We start from the raw sequence: 16146 nt of genomic DNA on the forward strand, positions 1-16146 counted from the left end.
ATTCATTTCCTTTTCAAAACTACAAAAGCTTCAGTTCTGCCCACATATATATAAGTTGGAGAGAAAAGCCCTACTGAAAGAACTTTTGTTTGTTTTTGACTTGCCTGAACAGTGACTACGTTTCATCCTAGTCCTTGGAGTGTGTGTGGTCCAGAGATGCACCACTGTAGCAAAGGATAGGAAGGTGGCTGCTATCCCAGGTAGACTGGCCCTTCAGTTAAGGTGTGCCTGGAAAGTGTCCTTGACGTACTCACCAGAGTTTTGCCTCCCTTCCTGATGTAACAGGGAAGAGCCAAATCTGACTACATGTTGGATCTGTTTCTTTCACTTTAACCTTTTCTTTCCCCTGCTTTTGTTCACTGAAAGGATACTGTCTATACATAATGGCCTGCCTCGGGGAACCCTGCCTCTCTGCCTAAATGTTAAACCAAAGTGCCTTTGTTCAGGGAAGCATCCTGACCCTGTCCACCGGTGGATGGCTGCAAGGAAGAAGAAATTAACACACCCCCTCCCCCGAGGCTGGCCATTCCAGGTGATATTTGCAAAACTTACCGCCTTTTTTTACTTTACTTCCTCATCTCCTCCCCCCTCTCTGCTCTATAAAAGAAGCTGGCATCCAAACCCTCATAAGATGTTTTTTTGGAGACATTAGTCTGCCATCTTCTCGGTCTGCCGGCTTTCCGAATAAAGTCGTATTCCTTGACTCAACACCTTGTCTCCCGATTTATTGGCCTGTCGTGTGGCGAGCAGAGCAAGCTTGGACTCGGTAACACTGACATATAACACGCCCCAGCTCCCATTTCTTGGGATAAGCAAATTGAGCACGTGTTTCCTCTAAGTTTACCATGTGTATAGCATTTCACTTATTCATTCATTCAACTCATTTGCATAATTCATTGAGTATTTGGATACATAGTGAACAAAATGGTTAAAAAAATCCTTGCTCTTGTGAATTTATATTAAATTGTTTAATTCTTTTTTAAAAAAATAAATAAATGTATTTATTTATTTATTTTTGGCGGAGTTGGGTCTTTGTTGCTGCGTGCAGGCTTTCTCTAGTTGCGGTGAGCAGGGGCTACTCTTCATTGCTGTGCGCAGGCTTCTCATTGCGGTGGCTTCTCTTGTTGCGGAGCACGGGCTCTAGGCTCATGGGCTTCAGTAGTTGTGGTACATGGGCTCCAGAGAGCAGGCTCAGTAGTTGTGGCGCACCGGCTTAGCTGCTCCACGGCATGTGGGATCTTCCTGGACCAGGGCTCGAACCCATGTCCTCTGCATTGGCAGGCAGATTCTTAACCACTGTGCCACCAGGGAAGCCCTAAATTGTTTAATTCTGATGACAGTCCTGTGAGGCAGTAGTATTATTATGAAGCCCTCTTTACAGGTGATTTTCTCAGTCACAGAGCCAGTGAACGGTGGAGCCGGGATTTGAACCCAGGCAGCCGGACGCCATTAAGCCCACACTCTTAACCATCCAGCTCCACACTCCCTAGTGGGACTGATGGGTGTGATTTCAGGTTCAGAACAGGTGCAGTTTAGCCAGATACCTGTAATTTCTCTTCTGGAGGCAAAGTCTTCCATTCCACAACATAATTTAAATAACAAATATATTTGAAAGAGGTAGTATGGTGGTTGGATTTCACACTAAGACGTTGAAGCGGATCAGAGTTTGCACCCCAAAATATGCCACTTCGGCGTAAGGATTATCTTGAGCCAAAGGCAATTGAGAAATAACAGATGTAGGAAAAGCTCTCTGCCCTCTCCCTTTCTGTCTAAAAGTAGAACATAAATTTCCCTTTGTAAAGGTAACATAAATTTGTAAAGGTGTCTTTCTTTCCCATACCAGGAAGAAGATGACTTTTAATCACTGGAGATGATTCTTATCAATAGAAAAGGTACCAACGTGAGTTTGCATAACAAACCTTACGAAATAACACAATCTTCCATTAATTGTCCCCACATATTTACCATCTCACAATTTATGGCCCAGAGAAGCCCAAACCCCTTTTCCTTTCTCTTGTCACTTCTCCACAGTTAATCACTCTTTGTTAAAATGGTATATAAGCCCCAAATACAATTGTTTCTTTGGGTCTTCACTTCTTTTCTATGAAGGCCTCTTTATTCATAATAATAATAAATCTTTCCTCCTGTGTACCCATCTTTTTTTTTTTTTTTTTTAGTTTAATTTTCATCACCCCAGGTATTAAGCCTAGAAGAGAAGAGGAAAAAGGTTTTTTCCCTCTCCTATTATGTAAATGACTAAAAGCCACCTCTTTCTTTCTAATAAGTTCTGATAGGCGGGGAAGGTGGTCAAAGAGCTGAGAAAGCAGGGCACTGAAGGGAGTTGGGGAGGGCATCATCAAAATGCAAGGACGGGCAGAAGCTGAGGCCAGGGCATCTCAGCTCCATGTCACTCAGCTCAACATTTTGCCTAGGGCAAATGCAACTAGGGCAAACCAAATAGGTCAAAATTTGGATTTTTATCAATCACTTTTACGAGATCAATTTGATGATGTCACCCAGATAGCTCAAAACAAAAAGAAAGAACAGCCAACAGGCTCAAATCATACTGTTCAACAAGAAATGAATTCATTCTTACTTTGCCAATTGGCTTCTCAATTGGAGGGCTTGTAAAGCAGATTGGAGTAATGCTGCTGTACATTGAAGGTTTCCATTGCTGGTCCTATGAGAAAGGAAACAGAGAGAGATTTCAGGGACTTGGCTGGCCTTTCTGCTGCATGAAGCCATTTCCCTGCTTCCCACAATAGTGCCTCAAGCACTTAACCGTAATGGTTGTCACTTGAAATACCTGAGTCAGCGTTTTTGCACAGGCATCTTCAGTTTGCAGTCTGTGCAAACTCATTTAACCTTTTACAGGGTTATATTACAAAACCTTTTATGACATTTTGAAGGAATGTTGACAAAAGTGCAGAATATTTTCAGCATAATCTGTTAAGGCATCCTTCTAGAACATAGATTAGACTATGTGAATCTTTTTTTTTTAAGTAACTTTATTAATATCTCATCTCATTGCATAAAAACACTGACCACAGTTAAACTTCTGGTTTTGAAATATCTGATTCTATATGGGATACTGTCCAAAGTTCTCTACCTGCTTTTCAGAACACTCCAAAATGTGGCTCTTTTTCACTTTTTTGCTTTAGTTCCAACTCTGTCTTACAGTTTAACCTAAACCTCAAGCCACATTTGGCCAATGTGTTTTTCTTAAGTAGACTCCAATCTATGCCTTTGTTTATACTGTTCCTAGTTCCTAAAAGATCCTTTCCTCACTATCTGTCTATGACTTCCTACCTGTCCTAAAAAGCCCAGCTCAGATTCCCTAAGAAACATTTCTCTATATTTCTCCACTCTGGCGAGAGTCAGAATACATTTCTCCCTAACACAGGATCCACACACAGCAAGTCTCCTACATATGAACCTTCATGCTGTGAACTTTCAAAGATGCGAACATGCGTTCGCATGTTCAATCACGTAAGTTAGTTCACGTGTCTGGCATACATTGTCACGTGCGTGCATCCTCTACAAGTGGTTGTGCTTTTGTGTACTTTACTGTACAGTATTGTATAGAGTACAGTAACACAGTATCTTTATTTCAAGCCCAGGATGTCTGGAAGCAAATGTAAAAGCAGCGGTATATAGTCGATTGTGTTAGTTGGGTACCTAGGCTAACTTTGTTGGACTTAGGAACAAATTGGACTTATGAATGTGCTCTCGGAACTGAACTCGTTCCTATTTAGGGGACTTACTGTACTATTATTAGAGTACTTGACACTATCTGCTGGGAAGGTGAGCTACTGAAGACAGGACTCATGTCTTAGCTATCTTTGTATCCTTCACAATCTAACACAGGTCTCATGCATTGCTCTGGTCTGAATATGTCCCTCCAAAATTTATACGTTAAAATCCTAAGCCCCAAAGATAGTATTAGGAGGTGGTGCCTTTGGGAAGTGATTTGGGAAGCTAATGGGATTAATGTCCTTGTAAAAGAGGTCCCAGGGTGCTTGCTGGCCCCCTTCCCATGTGAGGATACAAGTAGAAGTCTGCGACCTGGAAGAGGCCACTCACTCGACCATGCTGACACCCTGATCTCAGACTTCCAGCCTCCAGAACTGTGAGAAATAAATATCTGCTGTTTATAAGCCCCCCAGTCTGTGGTATTTTGTTACAGCAGCCTGAAGGGACTAAGACATAGATGTAGGTGTTTTCCATTAGAGCACTCTTCCCTTTCATCAGCTGAATCTTTTCTTTATGTAGAAACATCCCAGCAGATCCAGCTCTCTCCAGCCCCCAGCTCTGACTCTCACTACACACATTTTTCGGTGTCATTAGAGGAAACATCAAGAGACTTGTTATTGAAAAAAACCTTAACTATAGGTACCAACAACCCCATAAAATAAAAATGACCTTTAAAAACGAATCAGCAAGCATTGACCCATCCCCACCACCCGCTGTCCATTAATTGGCCATGTTTCTTGAGTGAAAGGAAGATTTTTCAGTGGTCTTAGCAAAGGAATGGAGTATGACCCTCTGGAATCTCTACCCCTGCTGTTACTAATTATCTTACTCTGGGCAAATTACTTGTACTTTCTACCAGGGTGGCCCTGCCTGTAAATGTGGTTTGTGTTATTTACACACATCTCGCAGGGTATTTTGAGACTAACTGTGGAGCTATCTGTGGCCTGGAAATGCAAAGCATAATTCCTGAGGAAGAGGCCCTGCAGTCTACCCCCAGGATAAGCCATTCAAACCTCTGACTTCTTCCCGTGGTCTGGAAACAAGGGTTATGGTTGGATTCCGAGGGATGTGGATTTCTGTCCATTAGGAGTTAAACTGAGACTAGCAACTCATTTCACAGGTCATGTTCCAGCCATCAAAGTTTAATTACTACCAAACCCACTGGCCTAGGTCCCAACCATGTTAATGCATGCATGAAAGAAAGTTCCAAAGGATCCAGTTACCCAATTCCACCTTTCAGAGATAAAAAGACATTGAATGGCACCAGGGAAAAGGCCAAAATACATCAACTGAGACTGCAACTTTTTTTTTTTTTTAATGAAAATAACAGGTTCAGTGTTGATGATCAGGACACATGATTCAGTTTCAAGGAAGTCAATCTGCAGATGCAGAAGATGAATCTGAAAAACTCTGCCTTCCTTCTGACGCTGGTCCGGTTGCTATGGCAACATGTAACTAGTTTTCTTAGGTTGTTGTGGAGCTTGATTTTCTTTAGACCAAGGAGTCCCTTGATACAATTGCACTGGGTATACTTAAGACAAAAACAACCCAAGAGTCACAAAGTATAGACTTCTTACCTAGAAATTATTTATGTGGTGGGAAAATATGTGATGATTCTGCACCATATATAAAAGGGTATTTCTGAAATAATGGGTTCACATGCAAAATACAGAGTAGTCAGGGGTATATAGTTATTACTGAATATTATTTCCCTTTCCCTATCTCCTTTCCTCATTTCAGGCTTTCCACACAGGGTTTGCTGTTGCTGTTGTTTGGATGGTTGAGCGGCTAGTGTTAAAGAGTTGTCCCCCATCTAACTCACCACTTGCTAAATATGGGGACAGGGCACTGAGGATGGACTTGGACAAAGTGGAATGAGAGAGAATTAGAGAAAAGTTGTTGAAGCCTCAGGCAAGTCGGCCATCCTCTAGCTCTCTGCAAAATAAGGGCAAAATTGCCCCTTTATCTTCTTCCCATCATAACTTCAGAGCATTCCTGAGAAGCTACGGAACCACTCAGAGCTCTCCACATGACAGGTACCTGGGGTTACTTTTCTGAGACTGGATTCCTAAAAGGATACCAAAGAAGTGGTTAAGGCTGTGAACTGTAATTACAACCTTCAGTGTTTACCCTGGAGTCTGAAGTATAAGGGCAATTCCTGGCGCCAAAGGACAGAAATAATCTAGGATTTTGATGAGGAAGGATGCTGGGATCATCTGGCAACTCAGCTAGCTGGCTGAGCAGTGGGGTCAGTCCAGGTGGCATCTGCCTAAGGGTGCGTCCCTGGCCAGCTCAAACGACCCTAATAACTCTGACGGAAAGAACGTGTCTTCCCTCAGAAATCTCGATCTTATACCCTACAGAAAACATGGAAGTGGATATCTATCAACTGCCGGTCCCTTCTCCCCCTACCTCAGGGCTAGGAACAATGTAATCTGTTTTGAGATGGAAGCAGATTCTACTTTAAAGACTGCCATTCATCTATCCAGCCTCAACTTGTCACCCATTCTTTATCTGGAATAAAAACAACTGCACCTTCCATCTATAGAGTGCTTTCAAAGAACTGCTAACACCGCAGTTTAGTTGCCCCTCACAGAAACCTGAGCTGTTTCTGGGACCTAGGACATTGAGAGAACTGTGATATTTCAAACAGTCACTGGGAACCAAGGAAGGAGAAAGTTCCTGAAAAGGGACGTGATATAGATATAGAGAGAAGAAGGGCCAGACCCCATTGCTCTGACTCGTCTTCTCTCTGGCCCCCCAACCTAATGGTTGAGACCAATCAGCAGGAATTTGGGTTCGCCCCACCACGCCAGCTGGAGTTCCTTCTTAGCAAGGGTCAAGCACACAGATGCAGAGGTGAGGTGGCCTTGGGAAGGGAGGAGAGCTGGGTGGAGGGCCATTAAATGTTGACTCACTCAGGCTTGACCAGACTTCCTCCCTTTTTCCACATTCCAGTACAATTTTGGTGAACTTAAGTAAACTGTGCACACTGCTAAGTGTTCCTACTTCCTTTGGGTTATTATCAGAGACCTACACCAGCTCTGGTATATGAAAATCCCCTCCCCTTCAAAACTTGTGAGCAGAGAGGCTCACAGGGGGAGAAGAGCCTCGCAAGCATTCCGGTTTTTAAGTTTCTGGGCAGAATCTTGTTAGAGCCTGACCTGCTTATACATTTTTCAGCACCTCCCTCAATACCCATTTCCCATAAATGCTCTGCTGAATTTTTGCATTTAAATTTCTACTTCTTAGATTGTTACATGTTAATTTTTAAAATGTCTCTTGTGCTTTTTCCTTCCTTTCCTATGTTTTGTGCATCCTCAGTACCACCTGTACCTACCACAAGGCTGCCATGACAAGAAACATTAAAACAAGTTCTTTCGAAACACTCAAAACCATTAATGGGACTTTTGAAAGAAAGTGGCACATCTCCTTCACCATACTCTCCTGTCTCCGAGTTTCCAGCCAGCCTTTATCCAAATGCATGTATATTTAGCTACAATGCCATTTCGCATCACTCTTATACATTTTCCATTTAACATCACATTACATATTTTCTGTGTTTTTACATAGTCTTTGGGTTTATAATATTTAGTGACTACATCCTGTTCCATCAACAGGATGGAGTATAATGTATTTGCTATCTTGATACATATTTCGATTATTTCCATTTTTCTCCCTAATTTTTTTTGAAGTTTTTAAAACAGTTCTATTGATACAATTCACATACCATCCACGCCACACATTTAAAGTGCACAAGTCAATGTTTCTTAATACACTCACAGTGTTGTGCAGCCATCACCAGAATGTAATTTTAGAGTATTTGTGTCCCCTGCCAGAAGAAACACTTTACCTAATAGGAGTTCTTCACCATCCCTCCTGTCCCCTCCCCAAGCCCTAAGCAACCACTAGTCAACTTTCTATCTATATTTTTGCCTATTATGGACACTTTATATAAATGAAATCACACTATATGTTGTCTTCTGTGACTTTCATATAGTGTAATGTTTTCAAAGATTATCCACGTTGTAGCATGTATCATCTCTTCATCATTTTTCACTGCCAAAAAAACTCCATTGAATGGATATACCACATTTTATGCATCTGTTTATTCATATGAGTTGTTTCTACTTTGGGGCTATTATGAATAAGGCATTTACGAACATTCATGCACAAGTTTTCATTTCTCTTGGTTATATACCTCGGAGTGGAAATGACAGATCATAAGACACCTCTATATTTCACATTTTGAGGAACTATCAAACTACTTTTCCCTGTACTTAATATCTATGAAAATATACTTGTTTTGGTCTTTTGAATCATTTCTTTAGAATATTTTTCCAGGAATAGGGTTCCTGTGCCCAAGATATGGACATTTTTATGGCTCTTGCTATTTTCTAGCTGTACTGCTTTTCAAAATGATTGGACTAGTTTACACAGCTACCATATATCGTATATGTATCATGTATGTATGCATGTATATACACACACACATTTTTCTACACAGCAAACTTACGAGGAAGATGCCACAGTTAACCTCATATTTATAGATGGAGACACTAAGGGCCACAGAGGTTAAAATGCTTATCTTAAAAGTATATGGCTGTATATACACTACCAAATGTAAAATAGATAGCTAGTGGGAAGCAGCCACATAGCACAGGGAGATCAGCTCGGTGCTTTGTGACCACCTAGAGGGGTGGGATAGGGAGGGTGGGAGGGAGACGCAAGAGGGAGGAGATATGGGGATATATGTGTATGTATAGCTGACTCACTTTGTTATAAAGCAGAAACTAACACACCATTGTAAAGCAATTATAGTCCAATAAAGATGTTAAAAAATAAAAAGTATATGTCTGGCTCGAAGGACCTTATAAACAAGACAATAATGATAAAGTAGAAAGCACCCTGGCCCCCCATTCCAAAGTTTGGGATTTGAGAACAGCTTTGATACTCACTGATATATGACCTCTTTGGGGTTCCATATTTCTTTAGCAATAAAAAGTATAGTATATAATTTGCTATTTTTTAGAAGATCCAATAAGGCAATGTATTTGAAAACATTCAAATCAACAATACATAAAATTTGTACATCTTTTTGATACTTCAAAATCAGGATGTGGTAGTTACACCATACAACAGTGCATTCACTTGTATGATACGAACCCTGAATTCTCTAGGAGTTCAGAAAAAATAGGAAGGAAAATGAAAATGCAAAGTCATCATTTATTCAAACATGAGAAAACATCACATAGGAGAAGAAATAGTTCTCCACAGTTCCCATGTATCACTGGAGGTCAACTTCATGTGCAAAATGATCCTGAAGTATGGGCTCTGAGAGGTCCAAATCTAAAATAATCACATGGAGCTTTACAGGAGTGAGGGAAGGAGCTGGGGATGCTGTAACTTGCCTCTCAGGAGATGGGGGCTGCTTGGAGACCAGCACCAAGTTTAGGGAAAGGTATCAGTGGGTAAGTGCAAGTTATAAGTTGACTGCAAAATCATATGTTGAAGTCCTAACTCCCAGCACCTCAGAATATGACTGTATTTGGATGTAGGGTCTTTAAAGAGGTGATTAAGTTAAAATGAGATCATCAGTGTGGGCCCCAATTCAAATAACTTGGGTCCTTATAAGAAGAGGAAACTTATACACAGATACACACATAAGGAAGATCATGTGAAGACACAAGGAGAAGATAGCCGTCTATAAGCCAAGGAGAGAAGTTTCAGAAGAAACCACCTCTGCTGACCCCTTTATCTCAGATTTCCAGTCTCCAGAACTCTGAGAAAAGAAATTTCTGTTCTTTAAGCCACCTAGTCTGTGGTAGTTGGTTATGGCAACCCTAGAAAACTAACACAAAGATTCTTAGAAGAAAAAAAAAAATAGATTCAATATCAGGAGGAAGGGCCTTTAGAAGAGATGCCTTTTGGGGGCTTTTAGGCAGTCAGTGTAGGAAAGGTTTCCAAATGAACTGGGGAGAAGATGTGGCAGTGACTGGTGACAAAGCAGAGGCAGAAGTCTGAATGGGCAGCGTCCTGTACATCAGCACTGAGCAGGCCCTGGGGATATTCAGGAGAATAAGATGCTGTCTTGTTCTCAAGGAACTCCCCCAAGTCTAGTAGGGGAGAGAGATAAACAAATAACATTCAAAAGGAGTGGTGCATATTCAGGACATTGGAGAAAGTGTCCATGATATGGAAGATGCAGTGAGAGCAAGGGAGGAGCATCTAACTCAGCCAAGAGAGGAGTTCCTGTGGTCGGAAGGCTTCTAGATGGAGGCAGTACAGGAGTTGAGGACAGAAGGACAGAACAAAAGTTAGGTAGTCAAAGAAGTGGAGTGGGGCAGGGAGGGGAGGGAGGGCCTGGGGATATGGAAGGAGGTTTATGGTGTTGCAGGAAGAGGAAACGTCATAAGGGCAAGAGGTATGAAATAAAAATAAATGTTGAGGGCTTCCCTGGTGGCGCAGTGGTTGAGAGTCCGCCTGCTGATGCAGGGGACACGTGTTCGTGCCCTGGTCTGGGAAGATCCCACATGCCACGGAGCGGCTGGGCCCGTGAGCCATGGCCGCTGACCTGCGCATCAGGCTCTGCGGCGGGAGAGTCCACGGCAGTGAGAGGCCCGCATACCGAAAACAAAAAACAAAAAACTGTTGAGTTTTTATGTGAACCACAGATCATTTGGGGCTGTTAGATCTTAAAGAGTGAGACAGAGGTGGAGAGAGATGACCCTGGAAAGGCAGGCAGGAAGCCCACGATTCTTTTATAATAGTGTTTGAATGGATTACCTGGCCAGGAGATGGGAGCGTGCATTTGAGAGGAGGAAAGACTGTAAGCTAGGTAAACGTTTAGGCTACTGTTATCACAAACCAGGAAAGACAGGCGTCTAGAGAGTGAGGAAGTAGAGAAAAGGAGCACAGACTTGACAGACTCCAGGAGAAGGGAAGGACATGATGAGGGTGCAGGTGAGGGGCAGTTCCTTTGCATCAGGGTACACCCTGGGCACCAAAAGGCGCAAAGAGCACTCACCACTTCAGAGTCCTGATTTTAAATGTATTATTCTTTGATGTAAATGTTGTACTACGTTTTGGCCTTAATTTGCCTTCTTATCTCAACTCAAACTTTTCGCTGCCACCAAATTTTTTTGTTTTCTCCCATGCACACACCCTGGTGTGCCGTGGGTTCACCGTTCTGCCAAGAATGAAATACTCATACGTGCACAAGCTACTAAACATGCATTGTCTGCATACAAGTTAAATGCTCTTATATGGACATTTAAGGCAGATATTGTACAATATAGATATAAATGATAAAATTCATACTGACGATTTGATTTAATATTTCTTTACTTAGAATGACAACAAGTAGCAAATAAAGAACAGCATGACAAGTTGAGAGACTGCAGAAGAAAGGAAAACATTTTATATTTGAGTATGTTTAACAGCATTTTTCCTGCTTTTTGAACCAAGGGGCCTGCTGAAAGTCTAAGCATGGCCAGGTACCAAAATAGCAGGTAAGATAATTCCCAAACCTGTTGGTAAGCACTTAAAAAATTGCTAACAAAATTCAATTGTATTTTTTTAATGATTGTGACATTAATTTAAGCTTTACTTTTTAATGACACATTGTAATGGACACAAATTTAATCAGTTTAGGTGGAAAGGAAGTCATTGATATACAACTGCTTTATCTTTAAAGGAATAGTAAACTACCTCCCTGACCAATTTTTTTAATTGAAGTATGGTTAATTTACAATGTTATGTTAGTTTCAAGCGTACAGCAAAGTGTTTCAGATTCTCTTCCATTATAGGTTATTACAAGATATTGAGTATAGTCCCCTGTGCTCTACAGTAGGTCCTATTTTACATAGAGTAGTGGGTATATATTAACCCCAAACCCCTAATTTATCTGTCTGCCGCCCCCAACATCACTATCCCCTTTGGTAACCATAAGTTTGTTTTCTATGAGTCTATTTCTGTTTTGTAAATAAGTTCAATTGTATCATTTTCTTTAGATTCCACATATAAGTGATATGATATCCACATATGATATTTGTCTTTTATTTGCATTTTAAAAACTGGTTTATCTATATATAACTGCCACAGTGTGCATGGCCTAATTACACTCTTAGGCAAATTTATCTTGATATAATGTTAGAGGGCTATGACAAACTGTACTTGACACATTGCAGTGCTTTCTCCAAGTCAGGAGCTCAGGTAAAATACAAGTAACAAAGATAGTCAAATTGGATTCCAAAATCACTAAAAATGATCTGTCTGAAAATACATGAGCTTAATGTGTTCCAAGCACCTGGGAATGCTCTAACTACAGGCTCAAGGTAAGTTTTGGATTCTGAGACTATATAGACAAAATTTCTGTTCTCAAAGATAGAAATCTGTTGATATTAATTAAGTTTTATGCAATGTTAAAATAATTTTAAAAATGAAAATATCCATGAATCCTTTATACTCAGATACCACTTCTAAGGAAAAGGGAATAAGCTTTTGTTCTCACGTTTGGGGGCTTTTCTCTGTTCCCCAAGCAGATGCATCTTGCCTGCTACTCTTAAATCTTCCTTATAGTGACTCTTGGATTCATTTTTCAGCTCTAAACATAGTAAAGTAAAAATATCTTAATCATACTTCTCTCCTTGAAGCTACAATATTGCTCAGAGTTCCTCGACCACTTCTAAGAAGTGTGTACAGTAATAACATTTTCAAACAATATAGCCCTTAACTAGTCATCCCTAAAATTTCTTGTGTTACTAGAAATTAAGTGAGGTCAGTTGGAAGATCATAAATGGAACCGTAACCCATGGGCATAATTCTCTCAGAGAGCAGATAGGTGATACAATTTCAAGTGCAGAGGTTAAGGAAGACCACCCTTTGATTATCTGCACCTGAAATTTCTTTTCTAGGAAAAGACATTCATTCTGTAATTAACAGTTAGCAAAAGGTTTAATGTGTGAAATTCCCTGGGAGAGATGGCATATTGGTTTTAATTCACAATAAGGGGAAAATGACTGAGGGAGAATAATCTCTTAAGATCAGGTTTTGATAGAAATAGAGCGAGGAGGAGTGACTGATGACTGCAATTGAGAGAGACGCAGTAGGGTACCAGATTCTGCATCTGCCCCATCACTGCACCTTGGGGTTCCCTGTCATGTGTTACATGTCACATTGATTTATAAGCCAAAAGCAGTCTTCTCCATTTTAATCTCCAGTTTAATAGGGGAAAAAATCCTAAAATTGTCCACATTGTAGACTCCATACCATGCAATTTGTATTATTTCAGGTATTTAAATGTTATTATGGTTATAGATCTCAGGAACAAGAATGGTGTTTTATGGAAGTAGTTCTTGACTCATCAATAGATGAGTTCTTCCTGATGGCAGGATAGCCCTCTCTGGGCTGGACTTTAGAACAAGAGCAGAGGTGACTCCTACTTGGACTTGCTCAGGGAGGCATCTGGTGTGGGGTTCTTGTCACAGCATCCTGTGTAATGTGTTCAATCATTAAATCAGTTGCTTGGGTTTCTTTATTAGAAGTCGTGATCCATTACCCAAATTGCATTCAGGTTGAAAGGCACAGAATTTAGTGTCAGAAGATCTGGGTTGGAGCCTTTTTCTTTTTGATTCCTCAAAAAGAAAGTAAAGACACTGCTACAACTTTTCTCTTACCTGCGCTGCCCCCCTCAGAGCTTTGTTATGAATGGCCACTCTGGTCAGCACAGTGATTGAGGCATGTTTGACATTGTCTTTAATTCCCAAAGCAATACTCCACATGAGACAAAGCCAAAGAGCATGACTTAAAAGCTAGAAGGTATAGTATCACACAAACGTTAGTTTCTCTCAAGCAAGCAAAGAAATGGAATGTACAGTGGTATTTTAGTAGACAGGATTCATGCCAGTGACATTTTAATCTGAAATTTTATTATGAAAGGTAAAAATTTTAAAGCAGATATATTTTAGGACATGGAGTCACCTTTGCCCCTTGTCCCTTAGTGGGTCTGACTCTCCTCTCACACCTCTAATCAAGACTGTGGCTTCCCAGATCGCTTAGGACAAGGAGGATAGAAGTTTTCTCTACCTCCCCTGGGAAAGATGGTCTCCTGCTCAGCAACCTGAGGGCCAATCAGGGCCCCGTCCAGGCAGAATCTCCTCCATGCTTCCTCCTGGTCACTCCTCAAAGGAAGCCACTATCCTGACTTCTAACACCATAGTTTCCCACACCTGCCCCTCCCCGCCTTCTTGAATGCCATATGAATAAAATTACCCAGAATATATATTTTTGGATCTCCATTCTTTTCCTTAACATTATTTTTTGAGGGTTCATCGTGGCATTGTGTATGGCTATAGTCCATTTACTTTCATTGCTGTGTAGTACCATCCTGTGAATATATCACACTTTATCCATTTCACTGCTAATGGACATTTGTATTATTTCTGGTTTGAAGCTATTATACATAGTACTGCTATGAACGTCCTGACCCATGCCTTTTGGTGCACATATGTATATTTTTTCTATGTGGTAGAAGAACTGCTAGATCACAGACTCTGTATATACTCAATTTTAGTAGACAAGGCCAAAGAGTTTTCCAAAGTGGTTGTACCAACATGCACTTCACCACACTTAGACTTCCTTTAGCAGTGTCTTTTATTTATTTATTTATTATTGAGGTAACATTGATCTATAAGATTATATAACTTTCATTAGAAATGTCTTTTCATACATTTCTTTTTCTGTTTCTACTAGCCAGAGCTGGTTCCTGCTGCTTGCAAATAAGAACTTCACAAGACATGTGGGGAAACCTGGAGGGGAGTGTTACAGGTTAAGAGTAACGGGGAGGAAGGCCCTGAGGCCACTATGTAACTACCTTATATTGATTACTTACTAAGCAGATACTGTGCCTAAGTGTTCACACACACACACACACACACACACACACACACACACACACACACCTAGATCGATCGCAAGATAGCCAGAGATAACCCTAGTTAATCATTCTCACTCGACAGTGATACACCAGGCACTGGGTTAGGCAAAACCCCGTGAAGTAAGCATGATTAATATTTATGCAGATTGGGAAACTGACATTTAATAAACTGAATTAAATTGCTTAGGATCATCTATATATAATAGTAAAGCAAGAATTTGAACCCAACGTTGTCTGCCTCCAAAATCTATGCTGTTCACCAATATATGACACTGATAACTGCTCCTTTTTTTTTTTTTTTTTTTTTTTTGCGGTACACGGGCCTCTCACTGTTGCGGCCTCTCCCGTTGCGGAGCACAGGCTCCGGACGCGCAGGCTCAGCGGCCATGGCTCACGGGCCCAGTCGCTCCGCGGCATGTGGGATCTTCCCGGACCGGGGCACGAACCCGTGCCCCTGCATCGGCAGGCGGACTCCCACCCACTGCGCCACCAGGGAAGCCCGATAACTGTTCTTTTAAAAGCTAAGAAATGAGTTGATTAATTTAGAAGGCCATTTAGAGCAGATCCTGTCAAATCTAAATGACATCAAATAGCAGCAGCCATCTTCCAGGGTTCTTTGTTTTTTCCCAGTGTCTGTTGTAGAGCATCCTAGGCAAGGTGGTAGATGTGTCTGAGGATGAACATTCCAGGGAGTGGTGAGCATGACAAACTGTTTGCCAATATTCTTCAGTTACTGGCAGATACTGATGCTGCATTCCAGCTCTGCTAAATAGAGTCTTAGATAATAATGGTAATTCATATTCATAAAATATTTTACACCCTTTCTAAAACATTACAGGTCAGAACACTGCTAGGTCATAAAGAGTATGTGTTTCTTCACCATCTAAAGTCTTTCTTTGAAAGATGCCATTTTTTTCAGAGTGAGTACAGAGTAGAGAAGGAATATAATTGTTTTCTGTTGTTTCATTTTTTACAGATAAACACTAAATCTGACTCAGTTCAAAATATCGAACTGATTTAACCTGTAAGAACTTTACGATTATGAGATTGATGTGTTTTGGTTTGTTGGTTGGTTGGCCTTGTTGCTGTTGTTATGCTGCTGGTAGTTTTTTTCTTTTTTTTTTTTGCGGTACACGGGCCTCTCACTGCTGTGGCCTCTCCCGTTGCGGAGCACAGGCTCTGGACGCGCAGGCTCAGCGGCCATGGCTCACGGGCCCAGCTGCTCCGCGGCATGTGGGATCTTCCCGGACCGGGGCACGAACCCGTGTCCCCTGCATCGGCAGGCGGACTCTCAACCACTGCGCCACCAGGGAAGCCCTGGCGGTAGTTTTTTGATGTTTGATTGCCATAGAGTGTTACTGATCCAGGCACAGTTTATTAAAATAAAGAGGATCCCCCTTGGGTGGAATTTCCCTTAATTCTCTTAAGTTTCTATTATTCTAAAACATAGATAACAT

General features: G+C 41.2%; 1 long non-coding RNA gene across 1 annotated transcript in view; it reads right to left on the bottom strand.

Moving 5' to 3' along the window:
- Positions 1-2621: 2621 nt before the first annotated feature.
- LOC307185245 overlaps positions 2622-16146 on the bottom strand; it is a 372576-nt gene continuing 359051 nt past the window's right edge. The window contains exon 4 of the long non-coding RNA XR_013827925.1: positions 2622-2680. This is a non-coding gene — a long non-coding RNA (uncharacterized lncRNA). The remainder of the gene's footprint in view (positions 2681-16146) is intronic.

This window comes from Stenella coeruleoalba (assembly GCF_951394435.1).
Source record: "Stenella coeruleoalba genome assembly, chromosome: 4".
Taxonomy (NCBI): Eukaryota; Metazoa; Chordata; class Mammalia; order Artiodactyla; family Delphinidae; genus Stenella; species Stenella coeruleoalba.